The sequence below is a fragment of the Schistocerca piceifrons genome, chromosome 2 (assembly GCF_021461385.2).
Source record: "Schistocerca piceifrons isolate TAMUIC-IGC-003096 chromosome 2, iqSchPice1.1, whole genome shotgun sequence".
NCBI classification, from domain to species: Eukaryota; Metazoa; Arthropoda; class Insecta; order Orthoptera; family Acrididae; genus Schistocerca; species Schistocerca piceifrons.
In genome coordinates this window covers 936815403-936841352 of record NC_060139.1, presented here as the reverse complement: position 1 = coordinate 936841352, position 25950 = coordinate 936815403, and the positions used below count along the sequence as shown (strand labels likewise).

Sequence of the window (25950 nt, the reverse complement as noted above, 5' to 3'; positions counted from 1 at the left end):
GTGGGGTAGTGAATGGAGATTATGTTGAAAAATAGAGTTTTGTAGCCAAAAGAGTGGGGATTAATGTGGTGTAAAAGAATCCTGAATAGAACCAACCTGCTACTTAACGAACGCCTCTCGCATTTGATATTTTTATAAATAATGCACGTGTCTTTATTTCACATACCACACACAAAATGCATTTGTTATTGCAAATATAATCCCTTAATTAAGGATCTTTTATAAAAGAATGTTAATAAAGGTTAATAAAATTAAAAATCATTACAAATACAATACTGGCTCTTAAAATTGTTACATTACGAAGATGACGTGCTACAGACGCGAAATTTAACCGACAAGAAGAAGATACAGTGATATGCAGCTTTTCACAGCATGCAGCTTTTCAGAGCATTCACACAAGGTTGGCGCTGGTGGCGACACCTACGAGGTGCCGACGTGAGGAAAGTTTCCAACCGATTTCTCATACACAAACAGCAGTGACCGTCGTTGCCTCGTTAAACGTTGTTGTGATGCCTCGTGTAAGGAGGAGAAATGTGTACCATCACGTTTCCGACTTTGATAAAGGACGGATTGTACCCTATCGCGATTGCGGTTTATCGTACCGCGACATTGCTGCTCGCGTTGGTCGAGATCCAATGACTGTTAGCAGAATATGGAATCGGTAGATTCAGGAGAGTAATGCGGAACGCCGTGCTTAATCCCAGCGGCCTCGTATCACTAGCAGTCGAGATGACAGACATCTTATCCGCATGGCTGTAACGGATCGTGCAGCCACGTCTCGATCCCTGACTCAACAGATGGGGACGTTTGCAAGACAACAACCATCTGCACGAACAGTTCGATGACGTTTGCAGCAGCATGGACTACCAGCTCGGAGACCATGGCTGCAGTTATCCTTGACGCTGCATCACAGACAGGAGCGCCTGCGATGGTGTACTCAACGACGAACCTGGGTGCACGAATGGCAAAACGTCATTTTTTCGGATGAATCCAGGTTCTGTTTACGGCATCATGATTGTCGCATCCGTGTTTGACGACAATGCGGTGAACTCTCACTGGAAGCGTGTATTCGTCATCGCTATACTGGCGTATCACCCGGCGTGATGGTATGGGGTGCCATTGGTTACACGTCTCGGTCACCTCTTGTTCGCATTGACAGCACTTTGAACGGTGGACGTTACATTTCAGATGTGTTACGACTTATGGCTCTACCCTTCATTCGATCACTGCGGAAACCTACATTTCAGTAGGATAGTGCACGACCGCATGTTGCAGGTCCTGTACGGGCCTTTCTGGATACAGAAAATGTTCGACTGCTGCCCTGGCCAGCACATTCTCCAGATCTCTCACCAACTTAAAACGTCTGGTCAATGGTGGCCGAGCAACTGGCTTGTCAGAATACACCAGTCACTACTCTTGATGAACTGTGGTATCGTGTTGAAGCTGCATGGGCAGCTGTACCTGTACACGCCATCCAAGCTCTGTTTGACTCAATGCTCAGGCGTATCTAGGCCGTTATTACTGTGGTGTCACCGCCAGACACCACACTTGCTAGGTGGTAGTTTTAAATCGGCCGCGGTCCATTAGTACATGTCGGACCCGCGTGTCGCCACAGTGTGATCGCAGACCGAGCGCCACCACAAGGCAGGTCTCGAGATACGGACTAGCACTCGCCCCAGTTGTACGGACGACTTTGCTAACGACTACACTGACGAAGCCTCGCTCATTTGCCGAGCAAATAGTTAGAATAGCCTTCAGCTAAGTCAATGGCTACGACCTAGCAAGGCGCCATTAGTAACATTGCATGTATCTATGGAGTCTCACTTATATCGTCAATAGCGATGTACCAAGGATGGAATAAAGTTAAGTATTCCAGAAGCTACGTACTTTTCTTTATAGCATTCATTACGTTTCCTGTTACAGACCTATCTCTTGCCTGCTAAACGCGTGCCTTTCGGCTACTTCCGTGGCGTGGCTGTCTTGCTACGCCACAACAATTACGGCTACAGATGGTTGTTCTGCATACTGATTTCTCAGTATCTATGCACCCAAATTGCGTTCAGTTCTAGTATAATATATTTGCCCAGTGATACCCGTTTATCATCTGCATTCCTTCTTGGTGTAGCAATTTTAATGGCCAGTAGCGTATTTCTTTCATCCTTAGGATTTTTACAATTCACGATGCACCTTTGTTTAAAAATGTACCTTGGGCAGGAATCGAACATATTCCCCCCAAACGCCACACAAACATTCTTACGCAGAGCCAAACTGCTTGTCGGAAAATTGTCCTTACTGTAGCTTATTACAGATTTTCGGAAAACTTGAAAGTCGATTTTCTCGAGAATTTTTGAGAGTTGCATCGAACTGCTTTGGGATACTAATATTTGAGTACCAACAATATAGAAAATCTGCAAAAATGTTATTGCCATGTGGTCTCATTTTTGTTGCACTGCAGTTCGACGTATTCTCCGCGCAAAAGCCCACAAACGTATAACATTGTGCGACGGAATTGTTCTGAAAGTAACAGTCAACGAGACCGTCTCAGTGAGTTCAGCGCACATCACCGGCTCTGAGGTCGTGGTGCTCAGTTTTAGAACGAGAAAGTTCATTTAGGACAAAGTTCGGTGACGTCACAACTGCCAGTTGCTCTCTCAATCACTCAGACTGCCAGTCTGATGACGGATTGCCTTCTCGTGCGGACGTTCTTTCCTGTACATCGGTTGCGGCAGTTCCGATCGCTGAAAAACCAAGATCAATTAACTATGTGCATACGTTTATAGCATCATGTTGCTACGAGTAAGTTCTGCTATAGGAGTAGTAGCATTCACAAATTAAACAATAATGTGTACTACTCCTTGTTTGAAACATCTCATCATTATAATAGGTTTCTCTAAAGTTATTAGAGTAGAAATGTAAGAAAATATTTAGCGGGCGTATGCGGACGTTCAGTATCCTCTTGCCGAATTCTTTGTTTCTTTCGTCATGTTAGGAGCGTGTTTGCGTTCGTAATTGTTGCACAATATCACATAGTATAGTCTTCTCGGTCATTTATCTCACATTGGCTACAGGTTGATGCCTATTTCGAGTTATTGGATGTAATTGCCGTTAGTTACGGTTTCAATCCTGTGAAGGCAATGCTCATCACAAGTTGTTTCTTGTACTCCATCAGGAGCATCTACTTCTGAAGACAGTTACAAGGTTCGCTGCAACGTTTGTCTTATCGTTAAAGCTCAACTATTCCTTTCGTTTTTCCATGTTGACATGAAGGCACCAGTTTTGGGAAACGTAGTGATTTTGTAGGGAATTAATCATTGGTGCTTAAGAGTTAGTGGGTGACGTGCAAGCCCAGATGCAGTAGACGGTCATCCAATCATTTTTGTAGTTTTCATATAATTTACTCATTCATAGTCTGTTTCCACTCCTCATACCTCGAAGTAATACCATTCTCGGAGCGTAATACCCCATCTGTGAACTATTTCGCTCGTAGACACACACACACACACACACAAACACACACACACACAAGCGCGCGCGCGCGCGCGCGCGCGCGCGCACACACACACACACAGACAATAACAACAACAACAACAACAGCAACAGCAACAACGAAAGATATTTGGACAATTAAATATCAAAGTATGTTCGCAGGAATGATAAACCATGACAAAGTGTACTGAGGGAAAATGAGTAGTCATGACGTAGGAAGTCTGCATTATAGTAAAACATGTCTACTGGATGGCTGTAAGCCTGGATCGTCATATATATGGAATTATCAAAGGTAAATTAGATGTAATGTACGTCATGGCTGAGGTACCATCCAGCAAAATAGATTTTTGAGAAGTTGTACTCTTTTCACTATATTTGTTTGTGAGATAATAGGAAATGGAGAAAAAGAATGATGAAGCAAGAAATGCTAAAATTACTTTCTGAAGAAATATTATGCAGGGTGTGCGAAACAAAATTCTCGGAAAACGTTTCGTGCACCTTAAGAGAGGCAGCCCAACTTACGTCATCGCTGGTTTGAGGCAGAGGACCAAACAGGGAAGGTCATCGGTCCCATCGAATTAGGGAAGGATGGGGAAGGAAGTAGCCGTATCGTTTTGAAGGAACCATCCCGGCATTTGCCTGAAGCCATTTAAGGAAATCATGGAAAACATAAATCAGGATAGCCGGTAGCGGGTCTGAACAGTCGTCCTCCCGAATGCGAGTCAGTATACATCATCGGCCTCAGGTGTGAAGATGTGGGCTGGGTTGTCTCTTTAAGGTGCATGAAATATTTCCCGAGAGATATTTTTCCCACCCTGTATAATGTGACCATGAAGCTCAGAGGGAGCGACCAAGAAAGACACTCAAGGGATATAGTAAAGGGAGCTGCTTTCAAACAGTAACGAAAGAAGAGTTACTAAAATCCAAAGCCTGCTACAGAAAAGAACGAAGAAGAATAAGAAATAAAATAGGGAGAGAGAGAACTAGAGAGAGAGAGAGAGAGAGAGAGATAAAGAGAGAGAGAAAGATTGTGAGAGAGAGAGAGAGAGAAAGATTGAGAGACAGAGATGGATGATGTAAACAGAGAGTAAATGTCAGAGTGTGCAGCACACGTTAAGGGGCTATAGAAATTAAAAGGGTACTTGAAAGGAAAATCGTATCCGTCCCTCGTTAAACTGCGCTTTCAAAGTCGATGGAAGACAGTAGCGCGTTAGGGAGAATAATTTCACCCTCAGCCTCGTTAAAACCTTATAATCGTGTGGAAAGCGTAATAAATGTCTTGAGACGGATCATATCACATATAACCGAGGAGAAAACGGCTCTCAGATGACTGAGCGAGATATAAATACCCGCAGAAATTTCACTTTTTGCAGAAATAAACGCGATTAAAGCTAATGTAGTAGTCTTTTAAGCCTCGAAGAGGAAGGAAACATTTTTTTGTATTGTTTTGAATCTTTTTCACTTAAAAACAAACAGTGCATGATGTTACACACTGCGTGGAGCTTTAAAAGAACAACAATTAATTTCATCCTTTGCTCCGAACTATTTTGTTACGTTTTCATGCTGCACCAGTTCTTCGGATAACTGTTGTTAGAAGTGACGATCAGCAAGCATAAAACAATATTATCCTGCCGTTATGGAAACATTTCCTGAAATGAGTGTCGTACACTGAGAAACTTCGCTAAGTATTGAATGTAGCTCAAGTTAGAAATAAATAAAAGATCGCAGCATGGGGACGATAACATAGGAATTCATAAGTGCTGTAAAACAACCAAAAAAGTCGTTGTTGTGGACTGCAGTTATAGAGGTTTCTGAGTGTTTTCGTATTCTCTTTCTTCTTCTTTCTTCGTCTTCTTCCTAGCAGCAGAGCTCATGAGATGGTGAGACTTGCGTTACGCATCTAATTTGTCAATCATCTGTTTCGTCTATCAACGCTTCTTCCCCCTATAGATAGTGATGGAGTTTCATGTAAATAATATTTCATCGGACACCTTATCTACGTGGTCTTAGAATTCGTTTCTGGAACTTAACAAACTTTTTCCTCTCTTGTCCACATTTACCGTTGTGTCTTTATTGTGAAACCTAGATCTACCCACAAATATTTGATTTCTGTAGCTCAATACTTTTAGCACTCTTTCCTCAAAGTCGTTGCTTTTACATCTATTTCCTGTATCTGTCCTATTTCTTTTATGCAATAATCTCAGATATCCACACGTGCAGTTCAAGAGTTCCAGCTTTCAATGTTTTTCCGTGTACAGGACAAAAATAAACTGCACATGCAAACTTGTTTCCAAGACCGTCATCCACCAAGGCAACAGAGCATCATGTAAACAGGACAGACGGCGAACAGTGGCGCAACTAACATCAGACTTTAATGTTGGGCAGAGTGCAAGTGTGTCTGAACACACAGTGCACCGAACACTCCTAACTATGGGTCTCCGCAGCCGACGACGCATCCATGTGCCAATATTAACACCACGACATCACCAACTACGACTCAGAAGGGCATGTGACTATCGTCACTGGACGTTCGCACAGTGGCAGAGCTTTGTATGGCCTGATGAATGCCGATACCTTCTTCATCATGACGATGGGAGAGCGCAAATCCGTTGTCTTCCAGGGGAACAGTTCCTTGACACCTGTACTGCGGGATGGAGACTTGCTGGCGGCGGCCCCGTTATGCAATGGGGAACACTGACGTGGGCATCTCTGGGTCCAGTGGAGATTGTTCAAGGCACCATGACGGTCGAGGAGTATCGTACGCTGGTTGCAGATCACGTACACTCCTTCATGAGAATCATGTTCTTGATAGCAGTGGCATTTTTCAACAAGATAATGCACCACGCCGCATGGAGTGATTCGAGGAACACAGTGGCAAGTTCCAGTTGATGTGCTGGAACCCACAAGTCGCCAAATATGAACGCAATCAAACAGATCTAGAATGTAATTGAACCCAGCATCTCAGCTCATCACCCCCCTCCCCGGAATTTACGGGAATTAGGTGACTTGTGTGTACAGATTTGGTGCCAACTTCCTCCAGCGACCCATCAAGGCCTCATTGCTTCCATGCCACCATGCGACGACGCGTTGTCGCCGTTATGCATGCCAAACATGGGCATACCGGTTATTAGGTAGATGGTCATAAAGTTCTGGCTCATCAGTGTATAAAAAATGTTCTGTACATACGGTGTCTCTTTTAACTTGAAGCAACTAAATATCTCTGAAACGTCGCATCGTACAAAAAAATGTTCTACGTAAAAAGTTAATATTAGTGAAGGCGACAACTCTTCATTACAACCGGCCACCTAATAACCACTTCTGCTACGTGGCCGTGGGCAGCTCTGTTTATTCAGATGGGAACCCCAATACTTTTATTGCATATTTGGATTCTGCCACAAATATACGAGGTGATTACTAAAGCCATAGTTTCCTTTTCGTGGTACATGGTGGCGCTGTAATCGAGAAATAACAAATATGCCCGTTTTTGGAATTAGTAATCGGTAAATTTAACTCTACGTTTCATTTACGATGTAAATGTAAACCTTTGTATTCTAGCGGTTGATACTGATGTTCAAACTTTACTTGAGTAATGAAAATTTGGTTGTATATTACACTACTGGCCATTTAAATTGCTGCACGAAGAAGAAATGGAGATGATAAACGGGTATTCATTGGACAAATACATTATACTAGAACTGACACGAGATTACACTTTCACTCAATTTGGGTTGATAGATCCTGAGAAATCAGTACCCAGAACAGCCACCTCTGGCCGTAATAACGGCCTTGATACGCCTGGGCATTGAGTCAAACAGAGCTTGGATGGCGTGTACAGGTACAGCCGCCCATGCATCTTCAGCACGATACCACAGTTCATCAAGAATAGTGACTGGCGTGAAGAGCCAGTTGCTCGGCCACCATTAACCAGACGTTTTCAGTTGGTGAGAGATCTGGAGAATGTGCTGGCCAGGGCAGCAGTCGGCCATTTTCTGTATCCAGAAAGGCCCGTATAGGACCTGCAACATGCGGTCGTGCATTATCCTTCTAAAATGTAGGGTTTCGCAGGGATCGAATGAAGGGTAGAGCCACGGGTCGTAACACATCTGAAATATAACGTCCACTGTTCTAAGTGCCGTCAGTGCGAACAAGAGGTGACCGAGACGTGTAACCAATGGCACCCCATACCATCACGCCGGGTGATACGCCAGTATGGCGATGACGAATACACGCTTCCAGTGTGCGTTCACCGCATTGTCGCCAAACACGGATGCGACCATCATGATGCTGTAAACAGAACCTGGATTCATCCGAAAGAATGACGTTTTGCCATTCTTGCACCCAGGTTCGCCGTTGAGTACACCATCGCAGGCGCTCCTGTCTGTGATGCAGCGTCAAGGATAACTGCAGCCATGGTCTCCGAGCTGATAGTCCATGCTGCTGCAAACGTCATCGAACTGTTTGTGCAGATGGTTGTTGTCTTGCAAACGTCCCAATCTGTTGACGCAGGGATCGAGACGTGGCGGCACGATCCGTTACAGCCATGTGGATAATATGCCTGTCCTCTCGGCTGTTAGTGATACGAGGCCGTTGGGATCCAGCACGGCGTTCCGTATTACCCTCCTGAACCCACCGATCCCATGTTCTGCTCACAGTCATTGGATCTCGACCAAAGCGAGCAGCAATGATGCGATACGATAAACCGCAATCGCGATAGGCTACAATCCGACCTTTATCAAAGTCGGAAGCGTGATGGTACGCATTTCTCCTCCTTACATGAGGCATCACAACAACGTTTCACCAGGCGACGCTGGTCAACTGCTGTTTGTGTATTAGTAATCGTTTGGAAACTTTCCTCATGTCAGCACGTTGTAGGTGTCGCCACCGGCGCCAAACGTGTGTGAATGCTCTGAAAAGTTGATCATTTGCATATCACAGCATATTCTTCCTGTCGGATAAATTTCACGTCAGTAGCACGTCATCGTCGTGGTGTAGTAATTTTATTGGCCAGTAGTGCACAAATAATACGATTGGACATTGTCATTTCTGGCAAATAAGCTGCTGAAATGGTAACGTAGTTTTCTGTTGCCTACGGTGTTGATTGTGGTGATTTACGAAACCATCGGAATGGTTCATTTCGGTGGACGCCGTCGAACCCCGAAATCTGGGTGACTAATTTCGGTGAATCCATCCAACCTGCGTAACTCTCGCGCTGGCCGCTGTGCAGCTACCCGCTGGATACGTATCACAACTAATATCCATGACGTTGTAGTGACAGGCACACCTGCCATGGATACTGACTGAAATGAACACTCGAATGGTGACAGGCAAAGGGACTCACCGATATTGAGCATCCTGTCGGAAAAAAGAAAGCTGTTACATTTGCATCGTTTTTTTCTGGCCACACTAAACTTAGTTTTAACCAGGCATTGGTGCGTCTAACCACAGCATATTGGTAAATCAAATCTGCAACACTACATTAAATTTCGAAAATCATTATCAGCAATTGGAACACAAAGGGTTACACTGACATCGCAAATGAAATGCAGAATTAAATGCGTCGGTTCCTATACGGCGCCATCTACGACGACTGGGACACAACGTTTTGAGTACACCGTACGTATTTTTGGTCGTAGAATCCGAATATGCAGTAAAAATGGAGGGTTCCTTTTTGAAAATTACAAAGTTGACCCCACCCATGCAGTACGGATGGTTATAATGTGGATGTGGTCAGCTGTAGCACTGACAGATGCCCCCCCCCCCCCCTCCCGCCGCTGCTAATATTAAGTTTTCACCCAGAACATTTTTTTTTCGTATGATGCGTCGTTTCCGAGATATTTAGTTGTCCCAAGTTAAAACAACCACTTTTGGATATATGCTGAAGAGGTACACTTGGCCTGCCGGAGTGGCCGAGCGGTTCTAGGCGCTACAGTCTGGAATCGCGTGAGCACTACGATCGTAGGTTCGAATCCTGCCTCGGGCATGGATGTGTGTGATGTCCTTAGGTTAGTCAGGTTTAAGCAGTTCCAAGTTCTAGGGGACTGATGACCTCAGAAGTTACGTCCCATAGTCCTCAGAGCCATCTGAACCATATGAGGTACACTTATTCAGGACATACTAGGAACATGGAGACGGTGTAGTGATTGTTGCGATGTTCGTTTGCCAATCCAGTCGTCAGATCGGAGACTCTTTGGAGAGCAGATGACCAAAGGACACTGACTGGTTTTATAGCAGTAGTGACAATTTGAACCCTGTATATCAGGTAAAATAAAGGCTGGCGACCCTTATTTAGACTGACAGTATTATGTAGCAGTATGACTTTGGTCGCGGCCTCGAATGGGTGTTAGCCGGCCGGTGTGGCCGTGCGGTTCTAAGCGCGTCAGTTTGGAACCGCGTGACCGCTACGGTCGCAGGTTCGAATCCTGCTTCGGGCATGGATGTGTGTGATGTCCTTAGGTTAGTTAGGTTTAAGTAGTTCTAAGTTCTAGGGGACTGATGACCTCAGTAGTTAAGTCCCATAGTGCTCAGAGCCATTTCGAATGGGTGTTTACCGGATGGTACTCGTGGTGGTAAGTGCCTATGAGACCAGGCTGCCGAGGTCATCGTGGATTGAACGAGAGGAATAGTTTCAAAACGGCGTAGGAAGGGCATCCAAACAGAGAGGTAAAACAGATTTTCCAAATCATGGAAACAGCGGCCCCTATGCGGCAGGATAAACACCAGGAAAAATCCGCGGGGGGAGGCAATTAATTCGTTCGCCTCAAGTAACTTTTGATCCGTTAAAGACTATTTACCATGTTTCTTTGCCTCGCTATTTTCCTCAGCAGCTGTTATAATCAATTATTATTGGTCTTTACGTGTTAAGCTTACTGCAATTAAAGACTATGTTTCATCAGAAGCGTTCCGCTTTTATTTATGAAGCGTCTTCTATGTTCGTGCTTTAAATATACTACCGGAATCATAATTTTTCCTCACATATAGATACTTATAGATTAAAAATAGCATTTGTTTATAAAATTGGCCCACAGTTACCGCACGGTGTTTTTGCCTTTTTACATGTTCTCAAGACCTTTTTTTTTTGTAGTTGTTAGCGGAAGTTCAAATTTTTTTGGAAATTTGTAGTAAGTTCCTATGGGATCATACTGCTGATATCATCAGTCCATAGGCCTACACACTACTTAACCTAACTTGAACTAACGTACGCTAAGGACAACACGACTCGAACCTCCGACGGGGCAAGGCGCGCGAACCAATTTGTCAAGCGCTTCAGACCGCTCGTGTGTGTGTGTGTGTGTGTGTGTGTGTGTTTGTGTGTGTGTACCTGTTCCATATTTCATTTGTGTATGGAGTGACATCTCGTGGAAAGCTACTATTTGGTCAGCTACAAAGGAGGCAATATCCGGTGGGAAAAGCAGAAAAAACATCCACCGCAACTCTGGAGCGCAGAGAAGCTTGACCAGATTATAAGCCCTATACATATTATAAATTTAATTACCCCGCTGCATTTTTCTGTCTGTGCGTAAAAGGCAATTTCAGCATCCTCTGTAGGGACGTTGGTATAGTTTCACCAATATAGACTGATTTACAGAAACCCTTGAAAAAATCTCTACATATTACAAGCAACTCGTCGCGCCGTACATACTTAGTGCGAGGTTATTGCACCCACAGTGTTCACAATACTCACGACCTACGCAAAAAGTGAGTGAATAAACGCTAACACATTGGTGAGTGCAGATCACATGAAAACTATAGTATTGTTTCTCCTGTGAGGTTTACAAAAGTGACATGAATTGGAAACATCACAAACGCAGCACAAGAAAAACCGTGTTCATAGAAAGAAGGAAAAACTGCGAAAGAGAATTCTTTTGTAATTTCAACATTTGCTAACAATGAAAGAAAAGGACAGGAGTTCAGTACATGTAAAAAAAGGTGCCAATTTCATAGAGAAATACTATTTTTAATCTGTAAATACCGAAGTGTAGAGACATATTATGTTTAGCGTAGCGTATTTCCAGAATGACTGCAGAAGATACTTTATAAATAAAAGCGAAATGTGCCTGGCGAAAAATACTCTTTGACTGCAGTAAGATGAAGGCACACGTCGCAGTTAGTATATTTTATTTACCGGTTTCGCTCTTCAGATGAACAAGAGCGGATTAATCTTTGGCGCTGTCAATGTCGTTATTTCCTACTGTACTTTAAACGTCCTGTAAACGTCAATATTAGTACTAACAAGGAAACCTCCCCATCGCACCCCCCTCAGATTTAGTTATAAGTTGGCACAATGGATAGGCCTTCAGAAACTGAACACAGATCAATCGAGAAAACAGGAACAAGTTGTGTGGAACTATGAAAAAAATAAGCAAAATATACAAACTGAGTAGTCCATGAGCAGGACAGGCAACATCAAGGATAGTGTGAGCTCAGGAGTGCCGTGGTCCCGTGATTAGCGTGAGCAGTTCCGCAATCAGAAGTCCTTGGTTCAAGTCTTCCCTCAAGTGAAAAGTTTAATTTTTTATTTACAGACAATTTTCAAAGTTCAGGCACTCACACATAATCAACTTCGCTCTCCAAGATTCCAGGACATGTTCAGATTTGCTTGGACATATGCAGGATTTGACGGTCTACACACGGAAAAATTTGAAAACGTTAAAAACATATGTTTTGACAGAGCACAGGGAAAACTGTGCGACTGTAAAACTGTTGCATTCATTTGTTGCAGTTTATGTGACAAACTCTTATGTTTTCATCACTTTTTTGGGAGTGATTATCACATCCACAAGAAAACCTAAATCGGGCAAGGTAGAAGAATCTTTTTACCCATTCGCCAAGTATACAAGTTAGGTGGGTCGACAACATATTCCTGTCATGTGATGCACATGCCGTCACCAGTGTCGTATAGAATATATCAGACGTGTTTTCCTGTGGAGGAATCGGTTGACCTATGACCTTGCGATAAAATGTTTTCGGTTCCCATTGGAGAGGCTCGTCCTTTCGTCTACTAATCGCACGGTATTGCGGTGCGGTCGCATAGCACAGACACTAAACTTATTACAGTGAACAGAGACGTCAATGAACGAACGGACAGATCATAACTTTGCGAAAACAAAGACAGTAAACTTTTCACTCGAGGGAAGACTTGAACCAAGGACCTCTTGTTCCGCAGCTGCTCACGCTAACCACGGGACCACGGCGCTCCTGAGCTCATACTGTCCTTGATGTTGCCTATGTTGCACATGGACTACTCAGTTTGTGTATTTTGCTTATTTTTTTCATAGTTCCACTCAACTTCTTCCTGTTTTCTCGATTGATCTGTGTTCAGTTTTTCAAGGCCTATCCACTGTGCCAACTTATAACTAAAACTGAGGGGGGTTCGATGGGGAGGTTCCCTTGTAAGTAGTACATCCTCCTTAATCTTTGATGCCGTCAACCAACTTCATACGCAATTTTTAGTGATGTCAGCTAGCTTTAAACTGTATATTCTGATGATCCTCTTGTTCATTTGAAGAGCGAAACCGATTAATAAAAATAAAAACCTGCGACTTGTGGCTGTTTTCAAAAGTTTAGTTTTAATAGTCACTCCCTGTGTAGAGAATGCCTGCACTTGCTACACAAAATTACATTTGTAAGTTTTGGTGCCTAGACGAACAGTGATTACGGTCTCTTGAAACAAACAGTAGTACGTTCTTGCAGCCTCATTAGGAAATAAGATAAAGGCATCAACTTAGTTATATTTTTTAATGAAACTGTGCTACGTCGATGAGACAAACTTCCGTGATGTGACCCTTTTGTAGATCTAGCAGTTAATCGTAGAGTAAAAATACATTTAATATAGCGACTTTTGTGCTGTTTTTGCCGCCGCTGAATGGCCCACCAGCGACAAGTCTGTCACTCTCCAAGGAACCTCGTCCCACCAGCCAAGAGTTACGTGTTGTTTATGCTGCTCTCAACGGCAACCTGTTTTTTCGAGGCAAGAGAATCGTCCCTAGTTGTAGGTTACTCTTCACGCGGTTTAACGTAACTCAGTGGAGCCGCTATGTACGTAGATTAGGTTTGTAATGAGCAATGCTGTAATTCATTGACGGTGTGTTTCTTGTAATAGTTGTGCATAGTCGTGTCGTTGGTGTTGTATAAACCATTAGCTGGAATACAAGGACACTCGCTAATGAAGAACTGTTCGACATTTTCTTAATTGATGGCTAAAGTCACCAAAATTTATCAAGGGCACCAGAGAGGTTTGTAGAACGATTTACATGTAGACACTGTCGAAATAGTGCTACGTTGGACAATATCATGAAAAGACTTTGCGAGACAGGAAGTTTTGCCCCAAGAAAAAGTATACGAAGGAAGGCCGCTAACAAAAAATCTACAGAAGCAGTGGTTCTTGCAGCCACTGTAGTCAATCTGCATGCTGCTTACCGTCACATTCAAAGAGAAGACGACATCAACCAAAAACGCGTTTTGCGTATTCTTCATAGACATAAATGTCTCCCATTCCATATTTGTCTACAGCATGCTATGTGGCAGTGATTTTCAAAACCGTGTTGAGTATTGTCAGTGGGTTCTGCTGTAAGATGATAATTTTCTGGAGAAAGTATTATTTATTGGTGAGGCCTATTTCACAAATCAAGGGACTGTAAATTTGAGAAACGTGTACTACTGCTCAACGAAAACCCGTCAGTGGCTTCGACAGGTGTTCAACCGACGAGGTCGAATGTATGGAGCGTCATAATGGAACAGTAATAATTCGCCTTATTTCGTTAATAGTACGTTGGATGGAGGAAAGTAAGAACACGCATTTTTTGATAACTGCACAGTGCCAACACAAGTATGGAAACACCGCCAGAAATACATGCTTGAACATAAAATCACAAAAGCATTATTGTATTTGACCACATATGGTATCCATGCGATGTCCTCAATACATTTCAAGTCTCAGTCGTAGTCCGAACAATGTTCCGTGTAATTGTGTATGCAATATGTTGGAGCTAAGCGAATTCGAACATGGGGAAATAGTTGGTGCTTGTGTGTTGGGTGCTTCTGTAACAAAGGCAACCGCAGTGTTTGGTGTTTCATGAGGCACTGTATCGAAGATCTGTGCCACATACAGGGAAAACGGAAAAATATCATCCGCTAACGAACGCGGACGAAAGTGTGCGTTCATTGATCGTTATGCAGACAGCTGCAATAGTCACTGCAGAAATGAATGTCATACTCACGAATCCTGTCAGCAGCAAAACGACACCAAGGGAGCTCTACAAAGAGGGAATTTCAGGGAGAGCTAGAATTCCACATCCACATATCAGTTTTGTAAATGCCTTAACCGAAACACGTCCCGAAGCCATAAAATCTGGACTATGGAGTAATTAAAGAATGGAATTTGGTTGGATAAGTCTTGCTTCACAGTGATTGCAACCTTTAAATTTTATTGTATAAATGGTTGAAATAAATATTATTTGCAAACTTATGGTTTCAGATAATCAAGGTGTCATGTGAGGCCAGTAATTAACAGTACAATGGATTCTTTCTGAGCTTCGCAAGATGTTGTTTTCTTCATTTGTTCTTTTCTTTCGTCTTAAGGGTACTGGAATTTGCAAGCATTTTTCACGAGCCGTATTTTGCTTTCAGCCTCTGCTGAGAAACTACCTCGGTTTTTGCTACGCAGGAGGTAGAAAATATTTTTGTAACTCTGTCGAAGGTGGTTACTAACACAAACATAAGAGAGAAAATCAGTGCTCGGAATTATATAGGATTATCACTCCTATCTACTCGAAAAAACAAGTACTTCTTGCTCGTAACATTGTTTTTCAAATAGCGGCACCACCAGCGCAGCCTCTCTCGACGACGCTGGAAGTAGGCCGAGCATTAAAGTTGCCGCCGTCGCGCCGGCCGTAAAATGTTATCTCTGATGTGTCCCGTGACGTCACACACTGGCGGCCATTGAGGCCGAGCCTCACGTACACCCCACCGTCCTGCGCTATCGCCGCGTAGGGGCTGGCGTAAAAACGGCACGCCGCCGTGCCATCTCGACATCGTACGTGCTGAGCTAGCGGTCGAAACGTCGATGCACTTTGGGAGCGTGTTCAAACACTGGTTAAAACCAGGTCTCCGCACCACGTTCGAGTTAGACGCACTGCGTATGATGCGACAACTGACTTCCCACTAATGTGCTCTCGAAATCTCTACGAAGTTACACTAACGGTAAAGGGCTCACATAAAAAGGACAATTACTGGAGCAGATACACAGGGTGTTAAAAATAAAGCACATCTCTTTTATTTTGGCATTATGGACGACCTACAAAACACAGTAAGCAAATGAGCAGGACTATGTTTGAACACAACTCGAACTGTTCGAGCAGTTTTCGTCGCAGTTCGGGAAATTCCGGGTTTTGTTCGATATTTTGATCGGCCTGCAATCTAGCGATTTTTGTTGTACTTTCCCAACGATCGGTCTTGGCATTTTTTAATGAACTATGGATTTTAATAACAAAAATAACTCTGAAACACGGACTGATATATCTTCTAGGGTGAAGGTCATGCAAAAAACAATGGAAAATAGTAAATAAATAAAAGATAGTAATCATGATTCTATTCCTATTCTCGAGCTTTCGCTCGTCCCGCAATCTGATGACGTCTGGCGGTATTATCAACAAGACGGATCTTTCCGTTGTAATTCATTCTCGCGATAAAAATTACAGTCACTTTAGTACTACAGATTTCTTTTGTTCGGCATTTAATTATTGACTGTTTCATCTGAATGTTGTCGTCTTGTTTTCAAACTGATTGAAATCTGCTAATGTTTTTACCTCTTATTCCAATATGTCAACAGCGACTGAACCGCTCGCTCATTTGGAACAATTGCTCTCTTGCAACTTGTTTGGTAAACCATTACCGTCTTTCGAAAACAAATAAAATATGCCAGTGGATTCAGTCAAGTGATACTTTTTACGACAACATTTTCGTCCACGTCTGATTTCCTTATTAAAATCAGCATAAATGTTTATATATCGACAGTTAGTGGTACTGTACGAGAACTCATATCGTAAATTTATTTAAACACAATGGGAGTTTGAGCAGCAATTTAATGCTTGGTACTCCAATGTTTTACAAAATTGTATAATTTTAAGCAGAGCTATAGCTTATTGCTGTGGCTAGTTTGCCGTTTCTTGCGTATCCCTTGTACTCTCGCAAAGCGCGTCAAATGTCAAGTGATTAATCGAATAAGTTCGATACTGAATCGAACGCTGCAGTGTATCGGGACATCTAGAAGGAGAGTATCGTTTGTACAGCTCTGACAAACGAGGACAAATTCCTCTCCTGTTGTGCATAGATACAACATGCTGTAAACCCCTGTTAGTGTTGTTACTGTATCGTCTATTCACAGTTCTGAGCAAGTGCAGCGCACACATTGGTCCTAATGGAACCCGAGTTTCGAAAAGTTTGTGAAACGCTCTTACATTGTAGTTTTGTCTTTGCCCTTACCAGCTTGATGGAAGCCTGTTATTCCGCACAGATGTGATTTTCTGCTATGGTTTAACAGATTATAGCAACCGTCGATCCAGTGTTCAGTTTGCTGAAAAATATCCAAAACCTCGGGTGCCCTGTGCCAGACTATTCAGCCGTCTTTTCCAGCGATTCTGACTCCGAAGTTAGAATAAGGGCGGATTGTGGCAGTCCTCGTACTCCTGTTGTGGAGGAGTGTGTGTTTCAGCGACTGAACAAGATCGTGGATCTAGTGTGTAGAATTTTACCACATATCAGGGTCAGCTGTCCTCTTGTCTGAGTGATCCCGGTGAACAGTTGCTGTACCTGTGCCCACCGCCTGCACGATCAGATTGGCGTAACGTAGTTCTTCCAGTCACTTGCAAAGATATGGTGGAGACCCACTTTTCACAACAAGGATAACTTTTGTCATACGAAGCTGGTTTCACACGAGATGGAATTGTCCATTTTTGTTGTAAATATTTGTGGGCTGATTCAAGTGTGCATGCTGTTGAAGAAACAACACATCAGCGCTGACGTTGAAGGTCAGCTGTTTCACAGTAATAGAATGATGCGCTCTGATTTGTTAACACATTTACTTATTGACGGGGAGAACGTGGCGAGTGCCATAATGCGACTTCCCAGGAACTTAACTGAGAAGAAGAGGGGTCAAAGTAAGCTTATCCGCGGGTACTCGCCCGTTTCTAAGAAAACGACGGTCAAAGTTTTCGAGGTATTTTATGCGCCTTTTAGTGAGTAACTAGCTCAACCGAAACGGTGGCACATTGGCTTGAGTAGCGGCTTCACACATTTGGGCCCTGCTTTCGAAACTCGTTTTTATTTTTTATTTTTTCATTTATGTACCAATGTCCGTAGAAGATTATTACACAACTGGCCATTAAAATTGCTACACCACGAAGATGACGTGCTACAGACGCAAAATTTAACCGACAGGAAGAAGATGCTGTGACATGCAAATGATTAGCTTCTCAGAGCATTCACACAAGGTCAGCGCCGGTGGCGACACCTACAACGTGCTGACATGAGGAAAGTATCCAACCGATTTCTCATACACAAACAGCAGTTGGCAAGCGTTGCCTGATGAAATGTTGTTGTGATGCCTCGTGTAAGGAGGAGAAATGCGTACCATCACGTTTCCGACTTTGATAAAGGTCGGATTGTAGCCTGTCGCGATTGCGGTTTATCGTATCGCGACATTGCTGCTCGCGTTGGACGAGATCCAATGACTGCTAGCAGAATACGGAATCGGCGGGTTCAGGAGGGTAATACGCAACACCGTGCTGGATCCCAACGGCCTCGTATCACGAGCAGTCGAGATGACAGGCATCTTATCCGCATGGCTGTAACGGATCGTGCAGCAACGTCTCGATCCCTGAGTCAACAGATGGGGACGTTTGCAAGACAACAACTATCTGCACGAACAGTTCGACGACCATGGCTGCGGTTACTTTTGACGCTGCATCACAGACAAGAGCGCCTGCCATGGTTCACTCAACGACGAACCTGGGTGCACGAATGGCAAAACGTCATTTTTTCGTATGAATCCAGGTTCTGTTTACAGCATCATGATAGTCGCATCCGTGTTTGGCGACATCGCGGTGAACGCACATTGGAAGCGTGTATTCGTCATCGCCATACTGGCGTATCACCCGGCGTGATGATATGGTGTGCCATTGGTTACCCGTCTCGGTCACCTCTTGTTCGCATTGACGGTGCTCTGAACAGCGGACGTTACATTTCAGATGTGTTACGACCCGTAGCTCTACCCTTCATTCGATCCCTGCGAAACCCTACATTTCAGCAGGATAATGCATGGCCGGTCGGAGTGGTCGAGCGGTTCTAGGCGCTACAGACTGGAACCGCGTGACCGCTACGGTCGCAGGTTCGAATCCTGCCTCGGGCATGGATGTGAGTGATGTCCTTAGGTTACTTAGGTTTAAGTAGTTCTAAGTTCTAGGGGACTGATGAGCTCAGAAGTTAATTCCCATAGTGCTCAGAGCCATTTGAACCATTTGATAATGCACGACCGCATGTTGCACATCCTGTACGGGCCTTTCTGGATACAGAAAATGGCCGACTTCTGCCCTGCCCAGCACATTCTCCAGATCTCTCACCAACTGAAAACGTCTGGTCAATAGCGGCCGAGCTACTGGCTCGTCACGATACGCCAGTCACTACTCTTGATGAATTGTGGTATCGTGTTGAAGCTGCATGGGCAGCTGTACCTGTACACACCATCCAAGCTCTGTTTGACTCAATGCCCAGGCGTATCAAGGCTGTTATCACGGCCAGAGGTGGTTGTTCTGCGAACTGGTTTCTCAGGGTCTATGCACCCAAACTGCGTGAAAATTTAATCACATATCAGTTCTAGTATAATATATTTGTCCAATGAATACCTGTTTATCATCTGCATTTCTTCTTGGTGTAGAAATTTTAATGGCCAGTAGTGTACACGAATGTATACCTCTAGGTACTGAACTGTCGTCGTCCTTATCCTCCTGCTAACTGCGTATCTGATGAATAAATTTTAAAAAAGGAAAAGAACCAATGAACGAACTAGAATACTATTTGAACTTGTTTCTGGTTTAATTCCTATAGTGTATCTTGATTCTTTATCAGTTACAAGTGGACGTTTGCGGTAAAATGATCCGTTATGTGTTGTCTGCCGCGAAGTTATTGCCAACGTGTGAAACCTTCAGCAACGTTTTCCCGAGTGCGGCTCACACAAAGAAATGTCACCGTGGCAAAGTTGCCTTCGGGCGATGTCGTGATGTTCAGAACTTCTCTGTTTCGAATGTTTCTACGATCGGCGTAACACAAAGAAATGCATCAATTCGTCCAGAAGAATGAAACATGAGAAATTATATAAGAATGAGATATAAGAATACCAGAATTTAAAAACATTGTAAGCCTTAAAAATACAAACACACGTAAGTTATATAATAAATCTGTAACACATATTGTGAAACCCAATTGTGACTTTACAATTAATTACAATTAATATAACGTCTTTGTGACTCCTACCTTGATAAGAAACTTACTCGTAGGAGCCTTTTACAACCACGGTTCAATAAATGAAAAAAAGGAAATAAAAACGAATAATCTGGTTGCTAACACGGGTCCCAGAAGTGAGAGACTGCGTCACCATTTCAGCTCACATTATGTGGCATCTAAATTACTTCGAAAACTTTGGCCGTCGTTTTCTCAGGAATGGTCGAGTATCCACGAATAAACGGAGACACGTGTTCGCTTATTTTGACGACTCCTCTTCCATTGAGCAAAGTTTCTGATAAATAGGGGGGGGGGGGGGGGGGGAGAGGCCAAATGAAAAGTTACTTGTGTGAAAAAATGCCATCGAACCGAGCCTGGCTATACGTCTATTTGTACGAAACATAGAATCGGGGTGTGTGTGTGTGTGTGTGTGTGTGTGTGTGTGTGTGTGTGTGTGTGCCCCCGTGATGGTTGATATACACAAATAAAAAAGCAGGCTCCTCGCCAGGCTATGAAAGCCCAAGGGATGTCTACCGCCCGCGGTGTCATCCTCTCAATTTTTTTCTTTATGTGAAAGTAGTATGGAAGGGCATGTGGTCAGCACACAGCTCTCCCAGAAGTTTTTCATACTTTCCAGGTGCTGGAGCCGCTACTACTCGGTCAAGTAGGTCCTCAACTGTCATCACGAGGCTGAAGGCATACTTTACCAGTCCTCCCATTAAGCAAAAATCCTTGGCAGTTCCAGTAACCGAACCCGGGTCCTCCACATGGCAGCCATCTAAGCTGACCACCGACCTATTTTTTTATTTTATTTTTTGACATTTTGTTTTATGTTTCTCGTTGAATTTGCTCGGGGCGGACGTCCGATGACACCCATTCAGGTTCTTTGTTGATCGGTTCACTCAGTCTTTTTATTGCAGAGGGTAGCTAACCCTCTGACCGAGCACGCTGAACTACCGTGCCGGCAAAATGTACCTATTGTGCGGTGGCCGGGAATCGAACCCGGATCAACTGCTTGGGAAGCAACCATGCTGACCGTTACACCACCACCGCCCTTGTGGAGGTGCACACGATATCCATATAGCCACTGGAAACTTGTCTCTGGGACCAGCTGTGACATTCAAAAGAAAAAAATGCAGCTGGTCCCATTATTCAAATGCAAATCAATACTACATTTACGAACGTGTGAGGTCGTGTTTTTAGCAGCGTTTGTAAGTATTAATAGTTCTACGTATTTAAGCGCTGGGTAACATACCAAAACTACTCTCAGTCGACAAAAGTCACTGGATAGCAAAATGCATATAGACAGATGGCGGTAGTAGCGCGAACACACGGTAGAAAAGGGCTGTGCATCGGCGGGGCTCCCATCTGTATTCATGTGATTCAGGTGAAAAATTGTCCCATCTGATTGTGGCCGCACGATGGGAATTAATAGACTTTGAACATGGAGCTAGACGCATGGGACGGTCCATTTCAGAATTCGTTTGGGAATTCGATATTGCGAGATCCAAAGTGTCAACAGTACCCCGAGAATGGTAAATTTCATGCATTTCCTCTCATCACGGACAATACAATGGGCGACTGCATCACTTAACGACCGAAAACAGCGGCGTTTGTGTAGAGTTGTCAGTGCTAACAGACAAGCAACACTGCTTGAAATAACCGCAGAAAACGATGTGGGACGGACATACGACAGACATATACGTTAGGATAGTACGGCGAAATTTGGTGTTATTGGGCTCTGGCGACCGATGTGAGTGCTCTTTCTAACAGCACGACATCGTCTGCGGCGCCTCTCCTACGCTCGTGGACCCTAGATGACTGGAAAATTGCGACCTGGTCGAATGAGCCCCGATTTCAGTTCGTAAGAGCTGATGGTGAGATTCGACTGTGGCGCATGTCCCACGAAGCCACTGACCCAAGCTGTCAACAAGGCACTGTGCAAGTTGGTGGTGGTTTCAGAATTGTGTGGGCTGCATTTACAGGAAATGTACTGGGTGCTGTGGTCCAACTGGACCGATCATTGACTGGAAGTGGTTATGTTCGGCTGCCATTCACGGACTTCGTGTTTCCATAGAGCGATAGAATTTTTATAGATGACAATGCACCAAGTCACGGGGCCACAGTTGTTCGTGATTGGTTTGAAGAGCATTCTGGACAGTTCGAGCGAATGATTTGGCCACCAAAATTCCTCGAAATGATCCCATCGAACATCTATGGGATTTAATCGAGAAGCCATCTCGCGCACAAAATTCTGCACCGACAACACTTTCGCAGTTATGGATGGCTGTAGAGGCTGTATGACACTCAGTATTTCTGCGGGGGCTTCCAATGACAAGCTGCGACTATGCTGCACCACGCCGGTCAAGAGCAGGCCCGACACGATATTAAGAGGTATCCCATGACTTTCGTCACTTCAGTCTATTTTGTAGCAACTACTACGGCTTCTGACATCAAATGTAACAACTATGACGGCTTATGACACTAAATGTAACAGTTGTGTTACTAAATGTGACACTTCTGTCACTCAATGTAAATGGGTTTTCTCTTTGGATGCTGTCAATTGTCAGGATGAGCATTCTAAAGCATTCTGTCAGGGTGAAAATATTAAATAAATTAACTTTTCTCTCTTACAACATGTGGGCAGGGTGGGTTCTCCCTTGGCTCGGGTATGAGGTCGAATGAAACATCATTTTACATAAGATAAATTTTATTGAAAGTTTCGTACAACTGTATCTTACTGGGACGTTCTGGTTCGGAGAGCGGCAGCCGTGTCGTTTGCGTAGCCTTCTGCTGCGACAGCGGCGGCGGCGGCGGCGGCGGCGGCGGCGGCGTCTGATTACGCGTAGCGGTGTGTATCTCGTGTCGCCGTCTCGCCCAGCTGACCGGAGACGCGCAGCGCGAGGTGGCCCGTTTAATTATTGCGAGCGACGTCGTGCATCGGATGGTGATACCTTGAATGTGGCGTCCCAGTGTTTCTCTTCTCTAAGCGGCCGCGTGTGTTGTGCGTCGACCAGCGGAGCGGCGCGGCGGTGGAAGGCCAGTGTCCCGAACTCGAACCACGGACTCCCGCTTGCCAGTCTTCGGCTGTCAGGTCTTCATCCCAGCTCACAGGTAACTACTGATGTGAGGCCGTCTCCTTCCCGTCCTCACGAGTCACCCGGGTATGTAAAAACCAGACTTCCAATACCTTTTAACTTCTGTCTTCTGGCGCCGCGGCTGCTGCTTGCTATTCCATTACAGCGGCGGACTTGGTGCGTCTGTGCATGATGCAGTCTCTTCTTGCATGACGGTCTTCAGCACCGGAACTGACTGAAAACTACTGCTACTCTTCTTTTCTTCCTTCGTCTCTCGTCTTCGTCTCCGTCTGTCTTCATCTGTCTTCATCTGTCTTCATCTGTCTTCAACTGTCTTCATCTGTCTTCATCTGTCGGGCCCACCGCGTCTCGCGTATTTATTCACTTCAGTTCACTGGGGGTGAACGACTTCACGGCCATTGCCTCTTCTGTCACGTTGAAAAGCTTCTCGAAGAATCTTCTTGACCTCGGTCATTGGCTCTTGGAATGTAGGCGGGGGCCTCTGATCGCATGTGACGACTGAGAAACACGTGAGCCGGTCATTGCTTCTTCCGTCACGTTGAAAGGCTTCTCGAAGAATCTTCTTAACGTCGGTCATTGGCTCTTGGAATGTAGGCGAGGGCCTTTGCTCATGCGACAACTTAGAAACACGTGAGCCGGTCGGGCGATGCCCTGACGGCTGAATCGACAGCGCCCGCTTATGTGGAACTCGCTGACTCCACGGTCATTGTTTCTTCTGTTCTGCCCCCTGAATGCCAGTATGTAACTCTCTAAACTAAACCAAGTTTTCCATTTATATTCTACTTTCTTAGTTCACTTTGATTTCACTAATTTATTTACTTAATTAACACTCAACATTCCTCCACCCTTCGGAGAAATTCGCCCTCGAATTTACCACTCAACATTCCTCCACTCTTCACACGGAAAAAGCACAAGCACTGAAAACTCTCGACTTAGAAGATTGCACACGCTTCACATTAAGTACGTGGAAAATACTTTATCACTTTACAAAAGCACTGTACGGTCATGAATCACATAGTTCTTACATAAATGGTTGTAATAAGTGTAACAAATCTTGATGACAATGAATAAACTAAAAACAGATTTTGCACTTAGAAAATTACATAGCAACAGCTGTTTAATCTACCCTATACTAATGCAAGAATATCTATTCTACAGTATTGTTTATTTTAACAAGAGACTGTTTAATAAAGAATGAAGTACAATAAACAAAATTAATACACTAATGCTCAAAAGTAACTGCTGAAGTACACCAGTTAAGAGTGTGATATCCAGTTAACAGGGATTTGATGAAGTGGTATATTATTATTTGGCTTATTTTTTCGTCTTAAATAACAGGAAACTGTACAAAGCAGAAACACCAACAAAAAGGTTCCAGATATACCCGTTCCTAGCATTATAATTTTAGTTTTGTGTTCACCTTTTAATTTTAAGACATGTTGCATCATAACATTGGCATCAATTTTGCCTTGCTGTGAGTTTATGAACATATCTAATGACTTCAGAAGGGAACTGTCAAGGGAGTCATTGAGGTAGGACAGGTTTTGTGTAGGAAATGCTTGCATGGCGTTTTCTGGCCAATAAATTAGAGGGAAGGATGAATTAACATTAGTTGTACCAGTGATTGTTGCGGGTAAATGAAAATTCGCTCCTGAGATGGAACATAACGTGCCGTTAATTATTAGCCCACTTCCATGAAGTACAAAATGTTGTAATGGTGTAGCTACACCGTTCTCGTAACATTGTGCAAAAATATCAGTTGGATTACTGACCGCATATAACCAGTGATTTTCTACTTGCTCGAAAAAACCTGATGTGGAAGTTAATATATCGCGTGGGCAATTGATGGCGTCAGATTGTTCGAAAAATAATTGAGATTCACAACTAGTGGCATGTAATTGGATTGCGCGAGATGGACATATAATAACTTGTGCGGATGTGCAACTATTTAATTCAGAAGTTGTCATTACCGTGCTCGTATTGCTTGTTTGGGAGATTAAAAATACTTGGTGTGTTCGGAACTGTACAAATTTATTTATTTTGCCCCATTTTACCGGAAATGAGTGTACTGTGTAACAGTCATATATACCCATTTTATCTGTAACCGGGAAAGATATACGAACTCGTATTCTTGCATTATCTGTGTCAACTAGTACTGTAGCTAAGTGGTAATACTGTGGTAAATGTTTCTTATCTGCAGGAAATATTAACTTAAGTGAATCTGGCAATTGTTTTTCAATTTTAACTAATAATGAGATGAATTTAACCGGCGATAGTAACGTGGGTGACAAATGTCCCTGTACTGCATAGTGGATGGCTTCCTTTAATTCCTCCGCTGCTAGCCGTGCATCTATCACTTGATCAGTGAGTAGCCTAAGCGATCTTCCTACTGCAAGTTTCTTATCCACCATATCGAGCCTTGTTTGTATGACCTTTAGGTCTTTATTCAGCGTAGCAGTAGTAGCTAGGAGATAATCGTTTAATTCTTGGGTAAGGTTCCTGATGACCTTGGTATTAGTAAAAACCGTTTGCTCCAATCCGTTTAATCTTGTCGTGTGCCATTCTATAGTGTCTTTATTTAATTCCGCGGTACTCTCTATGTTCTGTAATGAATTATTTAACTGATTAATATCTTCGTTATCCGCTGTACCGAAAATGGTCTTTAGTAGTTTACCTCCTGCGTCCACCCATCCACGTTTAGCTCGTTTAACGGTCTGCGGAAGTATATCTTGTAACTGACGCAACTGTCCTCTCAACTGTTCGTATGAGTAGTGTAATGTTTTAAATTCACTAGATATTTCTTCAAAAATCTCTGGTGAACTTGCCCTTTCATGTAGTGTATCAAATTCTAATTCAAGGCTCTTAAGTTCATTAC

General features: G+C 43.7%; 1 non-coding gene across 1 annotated transcript; it reads right to left on the bottom strand.

The window, feature by feature from the left end:
- Positions 1-20958: 20958 nt before the first annotated feature.
- Trnag-ccc lies at positions 20959-21030 on the bottom strand. Its single transcript has one exon. It is a non-coding gene; the product is annotated as a tRNA-Gly (tRNA).
- Positions 21031-25950: the final 4920 nt, after the last annotated feature.